The 25,548-nt window shown below is 41.4% G+C and overlaps 1 protein-coding gene across 1 annotated transcript in view; it reads right to left on the bottom strand.

The window, feature by feature from the left end:
- The window catches only part of ache (acetylcholinesterase (Yt blood group)), a 30,898-nt gene extending 22,128 nt beyond the window's left edge, over positions 1 to 8,770 (bottom strand). The window contains exon 1 of the mRNA XM_070855306.1: positions 8,608 to 8,770. The gene's annotated coding sequence lies outside the window, so the exon portion shown is untranslated. The remainder of the gene's footprint in view (positions 1 to 8,607) is intronic.
- Between the last annotated feature and the right edge of the window lie 16,778 nt (positions 8,771 to 25,548).

Raw genomic sequence — 25,548 nt, forward strand, 5'->3', positions numbered from 1 at the left:
AACGTCAGACTGTTTCCCTGTGCTTCCAGGCTTCATGCTAAGCTAGGCTATCCACAGGTTGACTCCAGCTTTGCACTTAACACCGCAGGTTGCCATAAATGAGACGCACCATAGTTTACTCTGTAGTAAGCAGTAAATTGAGGTTTCAAAGACTAACAGATCATCATCACACAGCAGTTCATTCTTGCCTCCATGAAATGCACAGCAGGCAGTTGTATGCTATAGCCACTACATTTTTCAGTCCATTGTTGAATGTTAAGAGACACGATATAGTAGAAACATTTACACTACACACGTCTGTATATAACTACATTTTTTTCTTCAAAATGATCGTGTACAGTTGAGTTTCCAGCGCCCGTTAAGGTTTGGGACTGTCATGTTGGACCTGTGAAGACCACTACTATAATCACCTACTCTGTAAATATAGTGCACTGGATAGTAAATAGGGAGTGTTTTTGGGCACAGACCTGATATAGATAGTGATTCTCTGAAGTCATTCTTAGACAGACAGCTGGAGGGGGAATTCTCAAAATGTTCAGCCATACCCCTAAGTGCACCAGTGTGCAAGATCCAAAGTGAACATGTGATCAATCCTAAATGTGATTCCAGTGAAAACAGAGGATAAAGTTGAATGGATGAACACTAAACAGACAGAGAGGGGGTTGAAAGAGGAGGGGTTTCAGTGGGTAGGGAAATAAGAGAGGATGGCAGTGAGTGGAGGGGCCTGGGACTGGGTGGGAGAAAGTGTGTCACTTCTCAAATTAGACTGAGGAATTTGTGTATGAACTTCACAGGAGGATTGGTTTCACTGGGAGCCATTACAAGTCATACGTCGTTCAGGATAAAACAGACAGAGAAGCCAATATCAGTATGGAAGACAATATACTGCTCTGTGTTAATCAATGTATTAGACAGTGAGGCCTCGTCTAGAAATAGCATACTGTTAGTTGAATGTATGGATGTCTGAAAAGACATAAATACAGCACACATTTTTGATCAGAGATCCACTGAAGAAGTCCAGTATCTATATTTAGAAATGTTCAAAACACATGGAGGATAAAAGAAGCTACAAGGCAAAACTCCAACGACAAAATTGCCGAGTTAAAATGCTCAGGTGATCAGATTATTACTGACCGTGGCAAAACTATGAATTAGTTTTGACTGCCCTGGTGGTTAAGATGCAGTGCACAGAGGGAATCCTCCAACCTGGGAACTATTAGTAATTAAGGTATCTTAAGGACAGGGATAATATTACACACTACTGTTTCTTCAATTAATCATTTAAATGGTAAATGGACTGTCTCTCTAGTCTTTTCGACCAGTCAAAGTGCTGTAACACTACATTCATGCAACACTCATAGATGACAGGGGTTCCCAATGCACATCAGGTTTAGTCTTAGGACACTACATTTTATGTTTTTGAGTTTCACACTGTTGACGTGATGAAACCACTCTGGGCTCTGGAAATGTGTGATGGGCATTTTTCGTTGTTGCCACTGACATTTAATTGAGCAAAAGGTTAAGATCAAGACAATAAATTATGATGTCCTTAATGGGCCACAATAGTCATAGTGCAGACTCTTGTTACTTTGTAAAGCGTAAAAACCAGCCAAAATACATGTCATCTGTGGGTATCAGTTAAAATGATCATTTTCATTTTTTACTATCTGCCACTTACATCTGCAAAGTCTGGTTGCTATGAAACATACAGTTAACAGATGGTTAATAAAATATTATAAATAGTATGATTCATTTTTAAAGCAGCTATAAAGATGATTAATTTGTCTAAAATTGTATAAAAGCTCACCAGTGTGTGAAGTCCCAGTAGATCAGTTAACATTAAATCTGTGTAAATGAATAATGACACTTTACACTATTGCAAGCAACATGTTACATGTGGTGCATCCACAAAATTACATAGTTCAAATAAAACACTTAATGCATTGTATTTCCACAAAAACTACTAGATCACATTGTATCAATAGTGCAATATAAAATTACATATACCACAATAGAAGATGTAATATTTTGTTATTCACCTGTATGTGTTCTAATTATCTGCATTCTTACCATAAATACACAGAAAATCTAGATTTTATTACTAAAAGTCATACAAACTCATTCTAAGTAACTTACAGTACCTAGTAGCAGTGAAGCATCTCAGCTCGGTGACATACACACCAGCAGCAGGGGATTCACTGGAATTTTCCATTTTGAAGTTTGGCCATCTAATGTTTCACACAGCACTTCGATTACACGACATACACTCTCTCTCTCTCACACACACACACACACACACACACTCACAGATAGGAAGTTACTGAGTAGGATTTAATTTGGGTTACACTGGAATAGATCAGAATATGAGAGCAAACAAAACAACCCTTGAAATGTCTAAAAGACTGAAATAACCCTATACTGTGTCTGAAACCTCATTCACTACTACACAGATACTAAACACCCAACAGGTCACTATATATACTCTATTCTGGGTTGTTGAGAGCATGTTACTGCATAAATGTTATACTTCGCATTGAGACACTGTCAGGGACTGGAACCTTCAATCCTGTACTAGCCCAAAACTTTCTGTCCACAAATGGTCCTGGACCCTGTTTTCATGCAGTTTCAGACCATTAATCCTCCCCCTCTGAATGTTAACTGAGACAGTGGGAAACATTTCCAGAATGCTCGACAGCACCATGCTTCCGCATTATGTGCATGTGCTGCATTTCCCTTTCGAGGGCAAATGGCACCCTGTTCCACAAACCAAATTTACTACCTATTACTATGGTAACGAATGCCCTGCAATGAAGTTGCATCGTGGCAAGTTTAGGTGTTATTCTCCCCAGCTCCTCCTACTATGGTGTGTGTGTATTGTACTATTCTAGTATTGCTTGCTATATGCTGAATGCTAACATATTACCTATAACAAATGCACAAGTCAACGATATGTATTGGTCGTGTGTTTCACGACTTGTTTAACAGTTGTTCCGTTTTTCTTTTCCTCCTCTGTTTTCACAGTAAAGGTCTGGTCACACTAGCATTTAAATGGCCAAATTTAAGTTTATAGACTTTTTTCACAACAGACATGTTGAATGTCCTAGTAAGAAAAGCACAGGTGTTGCTAATAACATTACCGACGGCTCTGTCCCAGTAAGCTATTACGCCAGCACCCTGAAAATAAAGCAGCGAAATGGAATTCAGCCATCGCTCATTTGATTATCTACACTTGTGCTTTTCCTACTGTGACGAAGCAAAATGTCTTCGGTGAGAAAGACCCAGTCCAATGGAAGTAGCACAGTTGAACTGAATTCTGAAGTTGAAGGAAATCCTGAAGCTTCTTTCCTATATTTCTTTCTAGAACACCTCTCACTCAATGATCTTTGATCAATTTAGGATGCTCATTAGGAAAAACAGCTAATTACAGCTACAGCTATTCTGCCACTCGCCAACTTATAAACAGTCAGAAACTTGAATGGATAATTTTGGTTTTTATATTTTTACATATTTAGGTTTAGTTTGACTGGTAGGTATGAAACGTTTTGGAAATGTTCCAGTACACCTTCTCAGCCAGCAGCCAATCAATATTGCACACAAGTGACAAGAGTAACTGGAATATTCAATACATTTATGGTCACTACCTTCCTCTGATGACTTGCACTGAATGGAGTCGAATATCCCTTCCTATCCCATTCCCCATCCCAGAGTCTCCCTTCTTTAGTAGATATAGATTGGAAGGCTAACTAGGTCACTTCGCTCGCTAGAGTTTTGCGGTAGCTAATGTGTTTGACCGTGTATGTCCCTGCCCGTGACTGGCGACTCAGACTGGCCGCCCTGTACGTCAATCAAGTTGCAAACGCGATGTTTTTTTTGTTTTTTTAATGTCACACGATCTACCGGCACTACCTCCGCGATCAACCGGTAGATCGCGATCGATGTATTGGGCACCCCTGCTTTAGGACAATAACACCCATCAAAACACGTCCACCAAAAGTGCTCGTTTTTGCCATGAGAGGCTCAGATTGTCGTTAGTTTGTGCTCGACCTCCAAACTCACACAACTGCACAAACAGACTACAGTATGGGGTGTGGACTGGTACCTGGACAGGTGCCAGCCCTGAACTAGGGCTGCACAATATTGGAAAAAAACTGCAATTTCATTTTTCATTGGAATACTGTTTACATACAGTTGCACTATGAATGATTCAACCTCCATTTCAAATGAGGTGTATGGGGAAGATGTACAAACTTCCAGCTGTGCTCACTGAACAACTCAAACAAGAACAATTGAAATAGCTCAACACAGCTAATATTGTAATATATATATAACTATTACAGGTGGTTTCTCCAAATTCAACACAATATTCCACTTTCACTGACTACTGCTGTCTCTAAATGATTCAGCCCCTTCTTGACAAGCATCTTTAGCACTCAGTAGAGCATAACCAGACACCAGGTTCTGACAGTGTTCCTGAGGAACAGCCCATGTATTTGACTGTTGCAAATGCTTTCTTCAAATCCTGACATTTTCTATGGGATTCAGGTCAGGTGACTGTGACGACCACTCTAGTATCTTCCAGGACTTTTTCTGAAGCCTTGGTGGACTGTGAGGTATGTTTGGGATCATTGTCCTGTTGGAAGGTCCAGTGACACCAAAGCTTCAGCTTCCTCACAGACAGCATGATGTTTTCTCCAAGGATTTCCTGATACTTGATTGAATCCATCTTGTCCTCCAAACGCTGCAGGTTTTCAGAGCCAGAAGAAGAAAAGCAGCCCCAGAGCATCACCGCCATGCTTCACTGTAGGCAGGGTGTTCTTTTCAGCGTATGCCTCTTTCTTCTGCTTGTTGAGTTAGAATTTTAATGTGACCATAAAATGTTTTAGGCCTTCTCAAATAAAGTTACAGAGTGAACAGATAATGTCAATCTGACCTCCACAGACGTGGCTTCTCCTGTATTGTTTTGAGAGGCAGATACCAGACAGACCCTGATTGTAGTGCTTTTGTTGTGCAAAACACATTCTAAAGTTTGATTCTAGATACACGCCTTGCAAACAACACCCACAGCTTTTAGATTACCATAACATCACTACAGGAACGTGCTATCTGTGACGCACGAACCTAAACCGCAAATCAGAAAGGTTACATCCTTTATGATGTCCAACAAGCATTTAAAGATGACATGTTTGAATCAATAGGAGAAAAGGAGAGCTCCTCTGACCAGCCCCCCCGGGGTCCGTCATGAGCCCAGAGCTGCGAGTACTTTATGTGTGACCAGAATGTGACCAGAATAAATTGCTTGTGAGACCAGACTGAAACCTCCGGCTGAAATTCTTGGGCTGTCAATGAAAGAATCGGGAAGCTTCTAACACGCTGATCCTACGACCCTTAAAGTTTTGTTTCACCGCTCCACAGAACAGAATCCCCAAAACTCCTGACTTTAAAGACACTGACCACAACGCATACTGAATTCTTATTTAATCCTATTATCTAATTTCCAGCATTACAGAAATATTTTTTAAAAATGATTCATGGCATTTCTGTCAGTCTGTGAAACAGGGGAGGGAGCTCTGACGTCCAGAGGAAAGACCAGGCTGCCAGGCTGTCGATCAGATCAACTGGCCCATGGGATTCTGTTCATCAGCAAGCAAAACTTTGCATCAATTCTTTTTCAAATTAAAAGTGAAATGAAAAAATAGAAAAAAAATGAAAAACATTTTATGCAATAAACTGCATTATTGCAGGATCGTAGTTTTGCTCTCAAACCAATTCTGACTGCGTGATAATGACACAAAAGTAACCTCATGTAAATTAGTGGTTCTGATGCAGATACAGGTTAACAGATACAAATCCCTCTATGTTTACTTTTAGCATCGTGGTTTACCAGTTACGCAACTTCACGTTTGTTCGTGAACACTTACGAGACCGTTTTAAAATCGATAGAAATTTGACATCCTTTTCTGGTTTAAAGCCGGCAGCTTCAGATGGCTGAATGTTAATGTGGAGAATCAGCTCACACAGCCACAGTATAAACAGTGCTTTTAGAGTCTTTTCCTACCCACTCCCACATGAAACTGTTCACTGTTCTCTGTCCTGACACTTAACCCACCCACAGGCTGTGCAGGTTACAAGTCACTCTGCACATCAAGCACTGCCCCTGCTGTAGTGCTGTGTGTTATGAACACTAGAAATGCAGAGATTTCACATGGTATCAGCTTAGGTCTGCTACACTACTGCTATTATCTTTCTCATCACACCTACTTACCATCTCATCAGTTGGCTAAATATCAAAACGACTGCCGCAACTTCACATCGGCATCTTTCTTAATCCCAAATATCTGGAGCTCACACTGTGTAATATAGGCAGCAGAACTGGATATGTCTTATCAGATAAATTATGCTATACAATAAAACATAGAGAACACATATTGGGGATGTTAAAAAAAGACTAGGGCGACTGAAATGAAATTAAAACCAAATGGATCCTTCTAAGCCCTCGTAGTGTCGTCTGTGTAGCTAACAGCCTATCAAATCATATCATATGGTCCATAATAACAAGCATCTAAATCCCTGAATCTGTTTGTATCTCCACAGAAAACAAAAATCTGCATGAACATATTTTATTTTCAACAAAAGAGGGCACATGATCTGATGCGAAACATGGCAGTCCTGAATACACCCTAACGGAGCAGCAAACTCTGGCAGCAGTTTGGTGGTCCGCCAGTAAATCAGCCTTATCCCCCTTTTAAAGCAATGAATTCTAAAACGCAGATCGGCCAGCTGTTTGAAGAAATGACTGAGACTTTTACAAAACAGAATGACATATTCGTGAGCTGCTGATGATGTTGAAAGATGTACATCTTTAGTTGGTACCAATGGTCTTAAGGCTGAATGTCACAGACAGGGTTGGAAAGCCTTGATAGATGAGACCAATACTGTTGGCTTTGGTCTATTTGTGGGGTTTATTGACAATAAGAAATATATAGAGTCACACCAGCCTTCAATCTTTTTAGCCTGTCAAACTAGCAAAGCAGCTTAACACAGAGCCAGAAAGTAGAACTCCCCAGGGATAAAAAATGCATGAGTCAGAATTCACTTACAGATATTATCCCTCATACGGAAACTGCATGCATATACAACTTTCAATAAATGAATAAAACCTGCAGCATTGATTACACTTTGGCAGTCACTCAGCTGAGAATGCAGATAATGAGTGTGCACGGCCAGCTGCCAAAACTGCATTTACTGGTATGTCTTACAGAAGCAAATGATTCAGGCTGTCGTGAGCTGCAGCGGCAGAGAGGGAAGAGGAGAAGAATCGCTTTATTTTAACCACAAAAACAAAAACACACATCATCAACTCGCTTCTCTTATCCACTGACATGCAGCATCCCTGTTATGCAATATGCATCACATGTGGAGACCTGATCTGCCACCACACACGGAGCTGTTAAGAGTGTCTGACAGATTAAGCAAAATGTGCAACTTAGGAGAACACGGTCTCTGTGTGCTTCTGCCGGGAAATAAAGACATCACCAAGAAACAAGATTGCAATTGGTTGAAATATCAGGCCATTTTAGTAGTGCACATTCAACAACACCAAATACTGGCTGATGATGTTGAGTCAGACAATAAGATCCATACAGAGACACATAATAATGTTAATAATATCAGACAGGCCTTCGCACCATCAATCGCTGTGGTTAAAACATCTAAGATTTTTGCAAGAAAGGTTCTTTCGGAGCTCTCCACGAACCAAGACGTGTGCACATCTCCTACAGTGTGTGTTTGTGTGTGATGGAGACAGAGAAACAAAGCGGATGAACGTGTGTGTGTGTGTGTGTGTGATGAAGGAAGGCACCAACAACACACAGCAGCCACATGCGTCTCGCCAATGAGGCGCGTCATACATCGATTTCCCCGAACTGTCTCCTGCAGTTCTAACACATCCGACCTCCCTCCCTCCCCAGGGAGGAGAGGAAATATGCATTCCACTATTTGATCACATGTGGCAATATATTTGACTTTTTAATGCCCCATTACAGGAAAACACATACCTGTGCATGTATGTGTGACTGAATACAATTTATAAGCCGTTCACTTTCTCCTGCAGGCTGCCGCAGAGACTTCAATTAACAACATTTTTACGCAACATGCATGTGTATGTGTTTATATGTGTGCCGAACAGACACATAACATTTTGTGTTGACAACTGACACCCAGCCATGTTCCAGCGCTACGGAGATTTGCTGACAAACCTTGTATTGCTAATATATTAAAGGGAATTTGGCATGGCCCATGTTGGAGGACCGCAGGTGCAGGCGCTCAGTCTGACCCGGCGCTGGTTCTGAGAAGGCTGGTTAGTGAGCATGGCTGCAGCTGATGTAGCAGAGATGAACGGGCATCACATCGGCTGTGCAGCAGACGAACACTAGTTAAACTGCATCGGTTTGCAGCTCTCGCGGCGCGACATGATGCGGGCGGGCGCAGCCTGGCTGCTGAAATTCACTGGGCAAGGATTCTATTTGAAAACAGGCGAACAGTGGGATTTCACAGCAGCTGTCAAACGAGACCATCTGCCAATAACATATCCAGGGATCCTCGTCTTACCTGACTCCCCCTGCGGAGCGAACGCGAGCCGATGACTTGCTAGCTTATTTCTTCCTGTCTTCGCTCTGCTCGGACGGCGGACGGTGACGGTGTGAGCGGGTGGAAGTGTTTCTCGAAGCAGACTCTTTCTCCGACCGGGTGTCAAAGACGAAATGTCGGTGAAGCCTCCTCCCAGCAGCGGTGCGTTTATTGAACATTCGCTCTGGCGGAGCGTGAAGCGGTGACGGTAGGGGGAGACTGCTGCTGATAAATAGCGCCTGTGAACGCACCACAGGCGGCTTCTCTCGCGAGAACACCTGCGTCTGACTCTCCTGTCAGGCAGCGTGGAAGTGCCCGTGATGCCCCCCCCCCCAAGCCAAGGGTCTGACAAGCAGGGTTCCTACTGTGATTCACTGACTGTGGAAAAAGAAGAAAAGAAAACACTTTAAAGGCATTTTAAGGCTCTATAGGAAGCCATTAAACGAACAGATGAAGAGAAAGGAAACTAATAACAAGATAGAGAAAAAAGAAATCTAATTAATTCTCTAATCTCTAATTAACTCTTTAATTAATTAATGAATTAACGACTTTGGTCTTACCTACTCTTTATGTAAAGCGTCTTGATATAACACTGTTGTGAAGTGGCGCTGTATAAATAAAGATTGATTGATTGATCGATTAAAAAGCCAATCAGTAAAGAACTTAAAGCAGCCCGATACATTTCAGTGTGTCAGGCCAGGCTATGACGTGGCCAGGTGAACCATTCATGGCAGTGATTTGGGGGTTTTGTTTGGCTTCCTACATATACAGTGTGGCTACTGATTTGTGGGCACTTCCTGTACATCACAACATGACTTTCCCCTTAAGGTGAAGCAAAAAGAAGCATGCATGCTTGTTATTTAATGCACCATCCAGTTGGAAGACCTCACACATAACAGACGCAAAAAAGAATAGCTCAAACTGAAACAGCAGAGATCTAGACAGACTTGTCTCGAGTGTGGGACCAGCTCTAAAAACACTGAAACCTACATGTACACACACACACTCATAATAATGGTCCCTGCCTGGTAAAAAAGGACAACTGTTGTCTTTTATTGACACCAGAGACAGACAACAACTGCTTCACAAACCAGCCCACGGGCACATATGATGGGACTCGTGCTCAGAATAGTGGGAATGTTTTGTGTGTGTGCCTGTATGCCTCTTCTCAAATAACCACAGCAAATCCTGACATTGACAGGACTCATTATTTGCAAAGTTACACATCACATAATGAAAAAAAATCAAATAACAAATGTTCACGTCAACTGGTCAAATAATGAAAAACTAGGGGAAAGAGGTCAATGGGTTAGGTCAAGGAAAAATCATCATTAATAGGATAAAGTTTCAAAGTGGGATGAGTCATGTCAGTGAGGTAAAAGTACTGTTTATTATCTGTATAGATTGTACTACGTGACTGACAATGACATTCAGCAGTTAAACAGAATCCCCCTTTAGATCAGTTTTGAATGAATCGATTCACAGAGCCAACTACATTGTTAGCAAGACAAGGATGAGAATTCTGCAGTAAGCACTGGAAAAAGCACAACTATACACAAAGCCGTTGCAGGTGCAATGTGATTGGAAACCGCAATCAATGCAAAGATTTACACCAGTAACCCGAGAGTCAAAAAACAAACATAAAAACAAAGTATATAACCAAGTGTGTGCAGAACAACAGAAAATCTTCATGCATTGTTTTTTCCTGTTAACATGCACTAATATACAGGTATGTTATAGTGAAGATCAAATCTATTTATCTATCTATCTATCTGTCTGGTTGACTTTCGCTAATTTTCAATGATTATAGCTGACCAATCAAGTTCAAATTGCTTCCTGTTGCATGCACAACATGCACAACAATTGCAATGAGGCAGTTGTTTCCAATGAAATTCTTAGTTCATAGCTCCCTCCAACAATGTTCAAAAAACATCTAGGCTATAATAAGAAAATTAAAGTGTCTCTGATTTTTTTCATGCCACACCCGATTTATGATTTGAATCCATTTCTTTTTCTGAAAAACAAGCCACATGAAATGATTCTGCTAGTGATACCTGTGTTTTATGGGCTGCTACTGTCATGTGCAGCTTGCAGTGCCACACACTCCTTCCACTGGGCTGCATGCCTCAGTTTGAGATGCTGGTAGAAATTAATCCTGCTGCTGCTTTCAGATGCCACAGACTTAAGACAAACTTTACAGCAGTGGTCTGCTTGAGGTCGGAAGTTTTGGAAAATTGAATCCCTTTCAGCCAACCGAGGAGAAGCAACTGACTTTTATTAGCTCATGCTGTCATGTTGATATAATCATGTGTTAATATGAACTACAGGAGCTCTGAGTGCTACTGGATTGTGGTCATTTAGGCAGAGGTGACTGCACTGGGGACTGGGGACTGCAGACTAAAATAGTGACTGGTTGAAAATGTCTGTGAAAGACACCTGTCAGTGGGTCTGCACACATCTTCAGAGCTCAGCTAAGGATGCCATCAGGTCCAGGTGCATTAGTCCTTTTGAAGGATCTGCACACGTCTGCCCAGGATATTGATAGTGGGCAGGGGTCCTGTGCTTTATGTACCTCCTCAGCCAGGAATAGTGTTGGAGCAGTGACACAGGGCAGAGTCTGACTGGTTGGACCGGTGTTGAATGGTCCGCATCATTGCTATATCTTGTTTGAATTCCTGCCTATTGGCAACAACAGAACTGAGACATGGTCTGAGTTACCAAAGGGGGGTGAGGGAGGGCCTTACATCCTTCCAGGAAGGGAATGTAAACATAGTTGAATGCTTTACCACTGCACATAGGCTACAATAAAATCAGACTCCAGCCAGTCTCGTCAATAACTCCATATAGCTCGGCCAGGGCATGGGCCTCCGTTGATTCTATTGTTTGGTCCTTGTGGTGGAGAGCCTCTGTCTAGGATCAAAGAGTAGAGCCAAGAATCCATGAAAACCAATGTTACAGCTGTTAGTGTCACATTCAAAAGCCATCCTGCTCTTCTAGCTTATTGTCCATTGACCGGACATTTGCTCACAGAAAAGACGATAGAGGAAGCCACAGTAACACCTCTGTTCTTTATCAACTGGTCCCAGCTGTTCATTGAAGCTAAATGATGTTGCTTACATAAGTTTTTTTATTTTAAATTTTTATTTTTTTATTTTATTTTTAATATTCAAATATTCTTTTTGGAAATATTCTCGATGCACCATTTTAGGCAAACATCTCAAAAATCTGGTTCAGATTTGGGGTCGTTGGAAACTTTGGGATTTCCACTATAATTTCAAATAAAGTTTTGTGGGTTTGGACAAAGCTCAGACAGGAGCACGAGTTGAAAAGCCATTCCTTAACTTTAAGTGATTGTAAAATGTAAACTGCAAAGGTTACAACAGAAGACAATTGAATTGTAAGATCAAATATAGTAGGCAGACATATCAGTAAATGGAAATCAATCTTGCTATTCCATTTACATCCATCCATTATCCATCCATCCATTATCTATACTGCTTATCCGTCAGGGTCGCGGGGGAGCTGGAGCCAATTAACCTGCAGTCTTTGGACTTTGGGAGGAGTACCCGGAGAAAACCCACGCAAGCACAGGGAAAACATGCAAACACACAGAAAGACCCCGGGTGCCAACCTGGATCAGAACCTGGAACCTTCTTGCTGTGAGGCAACAGTGCTAATGTATCCAAATGTATTCCATTTACAATTCCATAAAATGTACTTGGATTTATGAATGTATAATTTGAATGCTTATCTAATGAATCAATTTATAATAGCAATTCTAATTTTGCAATTTGATATGATCTGGTTAGAATTAAACACAGACACATCTGTATCTAAGAATAGTACACTTATGGCCACCTTTCAACACCCACAGACCACTGTCCAGCAAATTGTACACATTTGCTTTCCCCACTCTCCATAGTCAAAGCCACTTGGGAGACGGGAATGAGGTCCTGGGTAGTGGAGGGGGAGCAGCAGGTATACTGCAAAGTAAGTAAAGAAACAAAGCAGGTAAACAGGTTTAAAGAATACTTCTTAATCACATGTTCTTCACGTGTTCATCTTGTCTTATTTCTATACTGCTGCAGGTGCAATCACAACTTGGATTGAATGTTACCCACAACCTGATCTCACAGAAATACGTGGTATGACCAGGTATGGTATGACACATTGAGACAACCATTCATGCTCACACTCACACCACTAGCAATTTAGAGTTGCAGAGTGTACACCATCTATTCAATATAAAAACAAATAGGCTTTGGACATTGCAGAAATGATCAACGCTGATGTAAAATTGTAACGTCAAAAATTGACACACTAATTAAATTTAATGTCAATCAATCAATCAATCAATCTTTATTTATATAGCGCCAATTCATAACAGCGTTATCTCCAGACTCTTTCCATAAAGAGCAGGTCTAGACCAAACTCTTTAATTAGAGAGAGACCCAACGATTCAGGAATTCAACATTAAGGATTCAAGAATCCCCACATGAGCAGCATCAGATATTATATTAGGACACAGTGGCAGGAAGAACTCCCCTGTAACGGGAAGAAACCTGGAACAGACCCAGGCTCAGGGGGGGGGGCTTTCTGTCAGGGTCCGTGTTGGGTGGAGGTTGGACAGAGAGAGAGAGAGAGAGAGAGAGAACACAAACAGCAACCAACATACTAACAGTGACTATAGCACTGACAATAGGAATGTGACTGATAAATTAGCATTAGCAATATGGTTATGTTGAAAAACATGACGAGTGGCCGACGATCCGCAGCAGTGATTCATGAAGCCAGAGAACCACAGCAGGAGAACCAGGACCAGGATCCACAGGAACCAGAGAACCACAGCAGCAGGACCAGGACCAGGATCCACAGGAACCAGAGAACCACAGCAGGAGAACCAGGACCAGGATCCACAGGAACCTGAGAGATGAGAAAAGCACAGAAAGGCTCCGGAGAAGATAGCAAGTTAGTTCTCTGGTTCCTGTGGATCCTGGTCCTGGTTCTGCTGATGTGGTTCCCTGGTTCCTATGGATCCTGGTCCTGGTCCCGCTGATGTGGTTCTCCACCAGCCAATGGATGTGCGTCTGTCCAAGGCTACAGCCTGTCCGTCCTTGGGAGCTGGATCTCTCCTTCACTGTGGTGCTCCCGGAGGTTTCTCTTTTCCCACTGGGTTTTTTGAGTTTTTCCTTCCCGAAGAAGGAGGGTCATAAAGGGCAGGTGATGCCTCGGACTGATCCACCGGACTGATCCATTGGCCTCATCGACTGCTGGACTCTTTATTAGATTGTTTGTTCGCTTACACTTGTTTATTTCAGTGAACTTTGTAAAGCACTGTGAGACACTCTGTTGTGATATTGGGCTATACAAATAAAATTGAATTGAATTGAATTGAATTGAATAGTAACAGACATTAAAGAGACATGAGACATAATGATGGAGAGGAAGAGGAGGAGAGAGGAGCCCAGTGCATCATGGGAGTCCCCCAGTGGTCTGAGCCTATAGCAGCATAACTAGGGGCTGGTCTAAGGCCTGATCCAGCCCTAAACTATAGGCTTTATCACAAAGAAAAGTTTTTAGTCTACTCTTAAATGTACAGAGGGTGTCTGCCCCCCAGAACCCAAACTGGAGGGCGATTCCACAGGAGAGGAGCCTGATAGCTGAAGGCTCTGTCTCCTTCACTACTTAGAGGACTTTAGGAACCACCAGTAGGCCTGCAGTCTGGGAGCACAGTGCTCTAGTGGGGTAGTACGGTACTATGAGCTCTTTAAGATATGATGGAGCCTGAACATTAAGAACCTTGTAGGTGAGGAGAAGGATTTTAAACTCTATTCTAGATTTTACTGGAAGCCAATGAAGAGAAGCCAGTACAGGAGAAATATGGTCTCTTCTCTTAGTTCTCGTCTGAATATCAACAAACTCTGTGGATCTGAGGATCTGCAGAGACCTTGACAGAAGTATGGTTTACAGTGAGTTATGAGATAATCATCTAATCATCATACAAATATAATCAAGTGTGTTGTAGTGGGGCGGCTGTGGTTCAGTGGTAGAGTGGGTCGTCCCTCACTCAGAAGGACTGGGGTTTGATCCCCAGCTCCTATGGGTCAACATATCGAAGTGTCCTTGGGCAAGACACTGAACCCCAACTTGCTCCTGAAGCATGGCTTCAGAGTGTGAATGAGTATGAAAGAATAGTCTCCTCCAAATTACATCCCTCCTGTATGAATGATGTGTGAATGGGTGAATGAGGATGTCATGTAAAGCGCTTTGAGTAGTTGAAATAACTAGAAAGGCTATACAAATACAGACCATTTGTACTGTTAAGCAACCTTGCTGAGCTAATGAGCAAATGGTCAGTGAGCAAGCTCATAAACTCTAGAGCTTTCTGATTTCAGTAACTTTTCATTGAACAAAATAGTGTTAAATGGTGAACAAAATACATAAAAAAGGTGAACAGTAGAGAGAAAATACAGAGAATATCCCGGAGCCCACTAGTGATTGAGCCGTTAGCTTATCAGCAGTTCACTAACTATCCCTGTGAGTGTAGACATAACGTCATTCGCCTTCTGTAACCAAATATGTCACAAAGACATGCAGAGTCATTTTACTGTACCACTTTCTGGTGTGACTGAGCCTTAGAGTTAAGGATAACTAACTTATTTAATTCTCCAAGCTGAACACTAGTAGTGACACCTTTCACATTACTCAAAGCCATCTGACTCATTGTTAAACCAAAAAGCGATTAGTTCAGCCTCAAAGTGTAAACTGGAAACACACTTCAAATACTCCCCCTGAGATAAGGAAAGGAGAATGTTTACTGTCTCCAGCATAAACTACAATCGAGCTTCATATGTGTCCTTTCCTGTGAGCTTGAAGGAGTCTGGCTATTCTCTTCTTGCCTTTGGTTGACAATATAGGTGTACTGCAGCATTCTCTGAAAAGGAGAGGAGGAAATGGTAGATGAGGAGAAGGAAAGAGAGAATGCATGGAGGAGAGGAAGTACTGTGGCAGATTTTAATCAACTTAAGTGCCTTGAATCTGACCTGTCCCACCTCTTTCCTCTCCTCAGGGTACATTAAAACACACACACACACAACCAATGCCGTCATGCAGTTGTGCAGTTGTAGGGCATCTGTTACAACGGCAAAATAGGATCTGTCCTGGGCTTTTAGTGTCAGTAGAGCTGACTGTCTGGGCACGATTTATATCATTTTGTGTTTGTGTGTGTGTGTGTGTGGGGGGAGGGGGATATATATGTATATAGACATATGTACATAAATATGATATAATTACTTTTGCCACATTGATCAGTTACCTCACTTTTTTCCCACATTCTTTGGTCTGACACTGATGACATCATCAGCCAAGCACTGACAGTCATAAATATCAGCACCACCAGCAGTTGGCTCCAACAGATGACAGCTCTTCCATAACTGTTTTATTCAGTTAAATATGCCTTTCTTTCTCTTCATTTTCTCTTTCTCTTTTCTTAATTGGTATGCAACACCATACTAGTAGCCCCTGGAGGCTGCAGTGATCAGTTCCTTCCCAGTAAAAGTGTTTGATGAAACATAATATTGACAGTTTCACTATTAGAGGGCCAACAGGTTAAAAAGGTTAGGAGGTTATTAAGGGTTAATACCCATGTGTTTACTTGCATCTCTAAGGTCCATGTGGTACCCATCTCAATACATTGCCAGTGATCTGATACATTGAAGTGTGACGACCCCTCCGTCCCACTAGGTGTCTGTGCAGTTTTCTGTTGCTTGTCCCTTTTTTGTTTTCCAAGATCTGGAGAATTAGCCTCATGAGCCACACCTGGGCCCCTTCCGTTGAGTGGGCTCGCTCTCTCTCTTCTCTCTGTCGAAACTCCCCATCTCCTCGCTGGCGCGGTTGTTGTTTTTGTTTCGTTGCTGCACATGTCCACACACACCCATTCATGCATGCATGGCTGATTACTGACTTTTTTATTCGCTCACATTTAGTTAATAAACAGTTTGTGATCACTTACAACCTTGTCTGGTCTGAGGAAATAAGCCGTCGGTTTGTTTTGAAGGAGTGTGCTTTGTTCCAAGCTAGTGTTTGAGGCGCTGTACGCGGCTGTAGTAAATTACAGTTTTCTGTCCCTGATTAGGCTTAAGACTGGGTTCCTTTGGGATAACAGTTTAAAAGACAACATTAAGACTATTGTGACAGCTAACCTCTCTTAATTGGGTGTTCTTGGATGAAAGTCGTATGCTGTTGGTCCTTGTGTTCAGACCTAGTGAACTAGTGTTTGGGCATACAGTACGGGGCGCCATTGACTACATGAATGGGTTCCGGCATCAGCTGTGTATGGCTGGACAGATGGCCAGAGAAAAGTTGGTCTCTTCCAAGGAGGTTGCCTCAGCTCAGTTTATTGGCAAATTTGATTTGCTGAAGGGTTATTGGCAAGTATCCCTGTCAAAGAGTCCAAAGGACATCTCAGTTTTCATGATAGTTTTTGGTCTTTTTTCTTACACAGTGAGTTTTGGGTTGCGTAATGCACCAGCGGCATTCAAGCGCCTGATCAATAAGGTCGTGGCCGGGCTGGATGGATGTGCAGTGCACTTGGATGTTGTGGTTGTCTACAGTAATACCTGGGAAGAACACTTGGTTCGTGTTAAAAAGCTGTTTGACCGTCTGACGGATGCCCGTCTGACAATTAATTTAGTTGCCAGTTGCCCTGTCTAGGACTGTCACTGGAAACACCTCCCACTACAATACAATGCAACATTTATTATTTTTATTTTAGTATCATATCAATGCAGTCTGACTACCTGCAGCCCGTCAGTTGAACACGAGATCTGCCAGTGACTGAGTTAACACACTTGACGAAATGCATTGTTGCCACATAGAGTCAAATCTGGTAAGTTACCAACAACAAGTGTGTGTCAGTAGACATTGAAATGCATCAAAAACCTTCAAGTGGTCACTTCCGATTGGCTTTTACCTGCTGGATATGTACACCCAGTGATTTCACTGAATAGCTGCTCTTCTCTGTCTAAGGCTGTGTTAAAACTGGAACCAATAGGAGGAGGATTTGATATTGTGAAGACACACACACGTACACACACACACACACACACACACACACACACTCACTATGAATCTGCAGCCAGTTTCTCCTCCCCTCCCTTAATCTCATTCTGTCCTCTTCTTCTTTATCCTCATCCCTCTCTCCCTCTCTTTCTCTCTCCATTACAATGTCTGCCTCAGCATAATGGCAAACAGCTCTCAGAGAATTAAGAAAAAGTCATTGCAGCACCACTAGTTGTATATTACATAATCAATATGTTCTGCCCTAGAAGTACAGGCACTGTTCACTGTCATCAACACTGCTACACACAACAATCCTGCTAAATGGCCTAACCATAGATTTGTTCAGATCTGTCGATTGGGGAGTGGGAACTCAATCTATGTTTTGTATCCCTTTGATTTTGATTAAAACATACTATAAACCCTTAACTTTGGTGTTTAGATGGAAATATGAAATACATGACACACATGTTACACGGACGCAATTCTCAGAAATTTCCACTGTTATGCAGATGATACCCAATTATACTTATCAATAAAGCCAGATGAATCCAATCAGTTGACTAAACTCTAAGTCTGCCTTAAGGACATTAAGTCCTGGATGAGCAGCAATCTTCTGTTGCTAAACTCAGACAAAGTTATTGTGCTTGGCCCTAAACACCTTAGAGACACATTTTCTAACACTATAGCTGTTGGGGTTTGGTACTATGGGGCACCAATAAATGTTGGGGTTCCAAAAATGTGTGGACAATTAATACTCTGCCTCATATGGTGGCACCAAAAATGTTGTGGTACCTTGTATGGGGCAATTTGGAAATTATTAATAATTGTTATTATTATTAATAATTATATAAATTAAATTAAATTAATTAAAAACTTTGTGTAAAGTCTCAATTGGTAAATGGGGAAAAAGATAGCCAATTGATTTGATTCAGTCTCATAAAATAACTAAACTATCAATTTGGTATTATGATTAATAATTAACTTAATAACTGCGACCAAAATTACTATTAACTACTACTATTAACTTTATGGCTGCACAGTAAACTACAACACATCACAGCAATCAAACTCAATGAATGATGAAGCAAATCAAAACCAATACATTTACAAGGTTAAACCGTTGCTTAGCCATGTATATAGTTATGCTATGCTATATATGCCAAGTTAGAGTTTGTGCTTCTCCACAGTCCAGATGAGATCAGAAAGAGAGAGATGAGTGGGGTAGCTCTGGTTTTGTGGGGTCATGTGTCCCACATTGGCTGATGGTGGCTGTAAAGCTGGGTCCAGGGGTGCACCTATGTGTGAAAACTCAAGGACTCTGTGAAATCCAGATTAAAATTTAAAATGCTCCTCCTCACCTATAAAGCTCTTAATGGCCAGGCTCCATCATATCTTAAAGAACTCATAGTACCGTATTACCCCACTAGAGCACTGTGCTCCCAGTGCCACTGTTGTCTAATATAATATCTGATGCTGCTCATGTGGGGATTCTTGAATCCTTAATGTTGAATTCCTGAGTTGTTGGGTCTCTCTCTAATTAAAGAGTTTGGTCTAGACCTGCTGTTTATGGAAACCGTCTTGAGATAATGCTGTTATGAAATATAAATAATATATATATAAATAAATAAAGATTGATTGACTGATCGATTGATTGATTGCACACCATGATCAGGGAATATTTCATTTAAGCTGTCAGCCCCCACCATAATGTATCCACACTATCACCCTGTGGCACCAGCCGTGTTATGTATCTTGGGCCAAAGACACTTTCAAAATCTGTAGAGGTGCATTATGGAAATCAAGCCAGTCTCCTTTACATTAAGCTGATATGTAATTATATACCATCCATTCAATTAGCTATATTTGCTGTTCCTTTACAGGGCTGCGATCAGGGCCACGTGGATTGTTTAGAAAGTGTGATCTAAGAGGTAATGCTGCTAGGACACAAATTCTGATCAACCCTGGCTAGGTAGCCTGGGTGAGGATGTTGAAAGACCTGACATACGTGATGACCCCAGGTTGCATGGTAAATGGTCTGTATTTGCATACCACCTTTCTTGTCTTTTCTACTACCCAAAGCACTTTTAGACTACATCCTCATTCACCCATTCACACAGCTTTCATACAGGAGGAATCTAAGTCGGAGGAGACTATTCTTTCACACACATTGATGTGTCCTAAAATACCAAATGGTGTATCTCAGAGCCTCCATTTTTGCTAAAAATGAATAAGTAAGTAGAATAAATAGTTGTGTGTATATGTGAATATAAAGAAATAAATATAGTTATATCTATAAACATGAGAGGTTATTATCCAGGAAGCCAGTGAAATGTATTTCTCTGGTTAATCTCAGAGGTATTTCCACAGAGTTGGACAGATATACGGATGAAATTCATAAAGACCGAGTGGTTAAGAGCAGGTCTGCATCCAGCAGGCAGTGAAACAGCTTTCTCAGGCTAATCTCTAATGGTGTTGAGCAGGCTGTGTGCTGCTGATCCAGACCTATTATCTAATTGCTACTGCAGCAACACTGACTGGGCATAACACATAAATCTCTCCCTCAACCTTCCCGTCTCCCCCTCCCTTCCATATCTGCTGTGTAATTAGTTTTCTCTCTGTCCATCACTAACTGCTTACTGAGACTCTCTATACTCACAACATAGGCTTTGTGCAAATTATTAGGGATTGTCATATATTTACCTTTTCTTCCTATCGCATCACTATTTACCTTGTATTAAATTTTACATATTAATATTTGGAACAAATTTGAACTAATTTGCCTGGATCTGTCCTGCCCTAAGCCTGCTCCATTTCTTCTCCTTGGTAGGCTAAATATAGGGGCCCCACCTGGCTCCACCACAACATTCAAACTAGCAAGCGGCCTGCCCCCCACACTGTCAGAATATATATATAAGTATATACATGTATAAATAACTATGGCCTTAAGGAACAATGCCTAACAAGGTGCCCTTTATCAGGAATGAATGGATGCTGTGCATTGAACGGCTTCCTTCACAAAGTCCATTAATTCCTGATTATGGACACCTAGAAGAGCATTATCCTGCTTATACAACGGTCACTAGTCAAGGAAAATAAAATAAGAATTTTCATGCATTTTGCAACCCAAATCTTAAATATTTTCACAAGCCATAACTTTCCCTGGTAACGCCTGAGAATCTGGTCAATGTGAGAAACAATCATTACCATCCCATAAGATTTTTAAGCAATGGAATCTTAGGTAGTCTAGTCTGCTCATATAACCCTTTGGCTTTGGCCAATAACACTGCTATATGATTGACAAATGACACTTAGTGATTACACAATATGTTTAGCAAGACTAGCTAGCCAAGCAGCCATGTCCCTGTCCCCAAATCAACATTAACTTAAACAAATGAGTGGCCATGTGTAACATTACTGTAACCTCCAGCCTGAAGCAGCGAGTTAAATGTGGGATTGGAGATGATGTTATTTTAGCCCTGATTTTCTGCTTGCAGACAGGTGTTTAAGATCACACAAAAGCCCAAGATCACAGGCTTGTTCCCATGAGTGACAATCACTATGTGTAAACTGTTCAAAGATGCGACCAGAAAGTGATGATATGATCCAAATCTCAGTTAGTTCAGAGATTCCGTGTATTTCCTGCAGCTTGTGTGTTACAGTTTCAACCCTTCAGAGGATGTTCAGAGGATGAGGTACTAAAGGATGACGCTCAGTGTTTATATCTAGAGCCACTGACACAGAGTCAGTCTATGTCCATGTATGTGTCAACATGCTTGTCCAGTACAATTAACTCAGACTGCATATCCATCTGTTTCACGTATCAAGTTTATTTTTATCTCCAGAAACAATATACTGCAGTTCAGTGCAACACCATTAACTTGTGTCATATACACTGTTGCCCATAAAGTTGGAATAATTATTTTTTCAGACACATTCCTCATTTTATTCCTATTTATACACATCAGTAATCACCTTTGACCAGGTGCAATGATTACATACTGAGTCCCAGTTATTGTTTGGTGCTGTGTTGTCCTTTTCCTCCTTAAAGTCTGTATCCAGTAAGTCCATGTTTTCTGAATTTCCTATATAATTTTCAACCAAATTTGACGAAGTTCCCTAGGCAATGCCTTGTCCGACACAACTGGCAATATGCCAAACAGTGCTTGCACTTCGACAGGACGGACACAAGCAAGCCAACATTGCTGATTTTCTTGGAATATCACAGAATGCAGTCTGTAAAATCCTCATACATCATCGAGAGGAGGGTCATTCGAGACCACGAAAATCTCCAGGACGACCATGACTAAGTACCAGACAAGAGGATCAGCAACTGCTTAATCTGTGCTGTAGAAATTGGAAAATGCCAGCGAACCACACCATGGAATCAACATTTCCCGCCAAACTGTAAATCAAAGATGGTTACCGAGCAAGACAAATGAAGTGTCCACGCCTAACTGTTCAACACAGAGTTGCTCAACTTCGCTGGGCTAGGGAGCACAGAGGATTGCAGCTTGAGCACTGGCGACATGCTGTCTTTATGGATGAGAGCTGCTACATCCTTGACCGTATAGATGGAAGACAAATGGTGCGGTGATTACGTGGAGAGAACCTCCGCGATGACTGCATCCAGGAAACCACTCAAGGAGGTGACGGCTCAGTGATGGTATGGGCCTTTATTCATTATGGAGGAAAAATGCCATTGGTAGTGCTGGATGGAAACGTCAATGCTGTCGTGTACCGGGACATCCTGGAGAATCATTGCCACCCACACTATGGGAACAACTTTAGGCTGCAAGACGACAAAGCAAGAGCACATAGGGCAGCTGCAGTGACAGATTTTCTTGATGCAGAGGGGGTGCAGCAGATGCCATGGCCTGCTTACTCCCCTGATATGAACCCTATCGAGCATGCCTGGGATGCCTTAGGCCGAGCCCTTAATGAGAGGGACAATATTCCTCAGTCAACAGGAATTAGCCCGGGATCTGACCGACGAGTGGGACGCCCTGCCCATTGACGGCATCAACAAGCTTGTGGACAGTATGCCACGACGTCTTAATGCATTGATCCGTGTCAGGGGTGGCCGTGCTCAATATTAGTGACTGAGTGACATTTGAAAGAGTAATATTGGACATTCTTATGCATGAAATCCCCTCAAATATGTGCTGTCAAATTGACCAAGGTTGAAAAATTTTAACAAAGCCCTTAATCCTGTTGTTCAATACCCCCAATTTTGTTCAAGCCTGAATACACAGTTTGCAAAGGCTAATTGTGGTTTCATTTTCACTGTGATGTTTGGAAGAGATTGATCAGAATAAATCACATTGTCACAATCATTTCATGAGAAGAGGTAAAAAATATTTCATTCCAACTTTATGTTGAATACTTGATTCTGATTGGCTGCTGAATGTCCATTAAACGATTTCTAAATGAATGCTCTGGCTGGAGTAACCATAGCAACAGACACCCAGTCAGAGCCTCTGTTCACAATTTATCAAGCTAGCTTATTTCTAACAGTGATTGTAATGTTGGTCCTTCAATGTCTTGACCTCTGAACACCACATGATGGAGACATATAAGCTACAGGAAGTAGACTGATCCCCTCTAACCTCACTGAGACTGAAAAACTGTTGCTGTGTGGAAAATCAGGGCAACAATGCTACAGGATGAAGTCTGCACAAGCGATCATCTCACATCTCACATTCAGCTTGTAGCTTCAGGATGCAGCCGACAGTAACATTATGCACGGCCATTCATTTGTCTGTGAAAATCTTGATATTGATTTGGGCACAGTGACATAGCTGGTTAGCGCGCTAGTCTTGTTGTGAAAAATACTGTGACATTATACTTTGTCAACCGTACGCAGCATTATTTATGTTGAATTTTGCTAGTATAATGGTAGCTTTCTAGCTAACAACTGAGCCATAGGGATCTATGAACTGAGCGGACAAGAAATATTTCCCGATGGTACATCGTGTCTATGATCCGTCCTATTTACTGGAGTAGTTAAGTTTCCATTGCATAAGAAACTAATGATTGATTACGGCTTGTGAAAAACTTTAGATTTTGGTTGCAAAATGCATGAAAATGTAAATGAATGGTCTTCATTGTTTAGCAAACGACCATGGTATATGATATGGTTTAGGATAATGCCCTTTGAGGTGTCCATTATCAGGACGCAGAGAACTGTCTGACGTGCAGCGTCATCTCCATCTTACTTCACAGGTGTTGATGACATATTAACAGGACTACAGTTATGGACTGAGCTAATAAACATGTTTAAAGCTGAAAGGAGCATGAGGCCAAAATCTCTCTCTGTGGCTCATGTGCATGATCATCGGATATCTTTTCAAATAAACAGTTAATTCACATAGAAATGACTGCGAAAGAATCAACATAAAGCAGCAAAATATAGTAGCATTAAAATAAATGAATGCCCTAAATATATCAGCTTCACATTTCTGCCCTTCAGTCACATAGACATTTTTAGCACCCATTCAAACCACCAGAGACAAATGTACAGTTTTTTTTCTCTCTCCATTCAAAGTGAATCTCTTTATTGTAGTTCTTCAGCCATGTGGACAGACAGCATTTGCGGCCTGCAAGACTCACTGAGTGCATTTTCACAGCAACTCACAACAGAAACATTCCCACACACAATATGTTTGTGATAACATATAGTAACATACGACATGTATTGTTGTTACTTTATTATTTTCTTTTATTGATGTCACCTTTGGTTTTTTAGGATTTTGATTTGATTTTTTCATAATAACATTTTATGAAGGAATAACATTGTTTTACACGAACAGCTGTCATACTTTTGTTCTCTTCCCTCTTTATTATTTTATGAGTATTACTTTATATTATTACTTCTTGAAAAAAAGCTTGCTCTCATTCCCACAGTTTTCACTCTTCATACATACTTTTTACTCCAAAACGTAGGAAAGCAAACAAGCTTACTCATTTGGCGCCTCAAGCCTCTAATGGCGCTTTTCCATTACACAGTTTTAGCTCTACTCGACTTGACTCGACTCTGTTTGGGTCGTTTTCCATTACAGTTGCGTACCACCTCAAAGTGGGTGGGGTTGTCATAGCAAGGCGGCCCGAAACTCCAGTGGCGTCATTTGTATGCGGCACAAACACAACTAAGGACATGGAGTGTTTGGTTTGCGTGTAGCCGTTTACCTTGTTCACAGAAATAATAAAAATGCCTGGTCGCTGTTGCCAGGGTTTTAAAAACGCCGGGTTTGATTCTGATCTAAATCCAGATGTATTTTGGAAAGAAGATATTTTGTGTTTCATGTACACTGCCTTTTATATTTGACTTATGAGTTTAACCTAAACCATCATCTTTTCCTAAACCTAACCAAGTAGTTTTGGTGTCTAAAACTGTTACTGCAAACTGATTATAAAAGAAAACTGAAATATATGTTAACTACATGTTAGAAATAAATGAGTGTTATTTACTGTTACTTTCACATGGCACCACAAATACAGTGAGGGAGTGGCGGTATTACTGACGTCAGGGCGGACAGATGTGTGCTGAGGAGGCCCGCAGCTACCGGCTCTTTACAAAACACACCACCTTCTTCATCGTAGCAACATGAAATCCCGTCTGAACAAGTTGATTAGTACCAGCTGGTAAGTCTGCCAGCTGACTTTTTCAAGTAAAGAAGAGCACAAAACAAGTTAGACCCAAGTGGCTCACTAGCAAAGAAAAAAGGCACGACTTTCTAATCTGAAATTGGAACACTGAACAGTAAGGACAGCTACATCTACATTGGGACCTCAACCTAGCTCACCAATGGATTTGCCAGCTAAGAGAGCAGCACGCCAAGGACGTCCCCCTTTCTCTTTCCAAAG

The sequence above is a fragment of the Pempheris klunzingeri genome, chromosome 23 (assembly GCF_042242105.1).
Source record: "Pempheris klunzingeri isolate RE-2024b chromosome 23, fPemKlu1.hap1, whole genome shotgun sequence".
NCBI classification, from domain to species: Eukaryota; Metazoa; Chordata; class Actinopteri; order Acropomatiformes; family Pempheridae; genus Pempheris; species Pempheris klunzingeri.